Source organism: Chenopodium quinoa, unplaced genomic scaffold (assembly GCF_001683475.1).
Source record: "Chenopodium quinoa cultivar QQ74 unplaced genomic scaffold, ASM168347v1, whole genome shotgun sequence".
Taxonomy (NCBI): domain Eukaryota; kingdom Viridiplantae; phylum Streptophyta; class Magnoliopsida; order Caryophyllales; family Amaranthaceae; genus Chenopodium; species Chenopodium quinoa.
In genome coordinates this window covers 1,639,360-1,641,226 of record NW_018743616.1, presented here as the reverse complement: position 1 = coordinate 1,641,226, position 1,867 = coordinate 1,639,360, and the positions used below count along the sequence as shown (strand labels likewise).

The window sequence follows — 1,867 nt, the reverse complement described above, 5'->3', positions numbered from 1 at the left end:
TAAGGTAATTATATAAATTTTGACAACATTGACCACATTTATATAGATATTACTATTTACAAAAGTAAGGTAACTATCATTAGATAACTTCTCCAGCCTCCTTGTCATCAGATAATTTCTTATGCTCCTCCTTGTCATCAGATAATTTCTCCTGCTCCTCCTTGTCACCACCAAAGGAGTAGTCCACTGGCTCCAAACCCCGGCAGTCAAAGCTCATCAAACGGAAAAACTTTCCAGCTTCACAGTCATCACCTGTTAGATAGCGGCCAGATTTTGGTATCATTGTAATAGTACCCTCCCTGCCACAGAACTTGCACTGAAATAATGAAAGGGTGATTGATTAGCAACAAGCCAAATGACCCTCATTTTTGTTCATTCTTTTGTGAGAAATAGAATCTGAGATAATTTTTATGAAGTAATTATGTCCGTGCAGTGTAACAATCTAGTAATACAGTAATACTCAGCATACCACTAATTTACAATTATATCAAAAATCAAAAGGAAAGTGTTTTGTAATACCTCATCTAGTATCTTTCCTCTGTAGCTGTTTTTCCACCAGTCCTTGAACCCTTGACCTCTGGTTTCAAGAATCTTGAAAGCCACCACCAGAGCCAAAGAGGACTAGTGAACCAAACACCAATATCATGCATCATATACTTTATAAACTGTATAACTTTTGCCATTATTAGGCATTAGTGAATCAAACACCAATATCATACATTATATACTTTATAAATTGTATAACTTTTGCCATTACTAGGCATTAGTGAATCAAACACCAATATCATACATTATATACTTTATAAACTGTATAACTTTTGCCACTATTAGGCATAGCATAACTTCAAGCAGTAGTAGTAGGGTCAATTCCAATACAGGTGGGGTCATACTTGAGGTGATGGTCATCTTTTGGTAAGGCTGTTAGGCTAATTTCACTTTCTAATCAACTTCAAATTAAAAGGCCATAACTTGTTGTGTTCTTGTTGATAGGAATTGCGTTAATCCATTTCAAATCAGGTTTGCTTTGGTCCATTTCAATTAAAGCCAGCAACCTCTCCAGAGTACTTTCCATGCCTTCCAAATCACTTGGAATTTTGTCCGCCACAGTTGATTTCAAAAGTTCATCTGCCAACAGCAATAAACCCAATCAATTTCCAATAAACCAGAATATATAACAAGTAAATACAAATTAGCATTGTTAATTAGGTGGTTTCATTATTTTGACAAAACTATATATCAAGTGCTTGTGCCTACATCCAACCCTCTCAGCTTCTGACATCCGAAGCTCTGCAGGAATTTCCTGAAATTGAGCAGCAAGCGGCTGGTCTCCAAGAGACAAACTAACAGAAACAAAGGCTTTTATTGTTGCCTCTCCATTTCTGAATGTAGTATCCACAGATAATCACAATTTCAATTTACAAGAAATGACAACAACATTCTGACCTATTCTCACTTCATCAAGTAATCCAGGAACATTAGGTTTTTGCCATTGAACAAAAATCACAAATGAAAACGAACAAAAACCAAGCAAAATCAAACAGGAAATCGAACAAAATCGAACAGGAAATCGCAAAATCAAACAAATCGAACAAAATTGATGAAAAAAAGTCGAAAAAATTGATGAGCAAAAGTCACAAAATCGCACTGGAAATCAAACAAAATTGATGAACAAAACACGCAAATCGCACAAGAAATCGAACAAAATCGCAGGAAATTTTTTTTGATAAAATTGCCAAATAAAATCGAAAATTAAAAATGTGAAAGATCGCATAAATCAAATCACAAAAATCGCAAAAATTAAAATCGGAAAAATCAAATTGAAAAATCGCAAAATCTAGTTGAACATCATGCGTTTTTCATGAAAATT

At 34.5% G+C, this 1,867-nt stretch overlaps 1 long non-coding RNA gene across 1 annotated transcript; it reads right to left on the bottom strand.

The window, feature by feature from the left end:
• Positions 1-1,562, bottom strand: LOC110683012. Its single transcript, XR_002503537.1, has 3 exons — positions 1,255-1,562; positions 520-1,125; positions 1-316 (listed from the first exon to the last, which is right to left on the bottom strand). It is a non-coding gene; the product is annotated as an uncharacterized LOC110683012 (long non-coding RNA).
• Between the last annotated feature and the right edge of the window lie 305 nt (positions 1,563-1,867).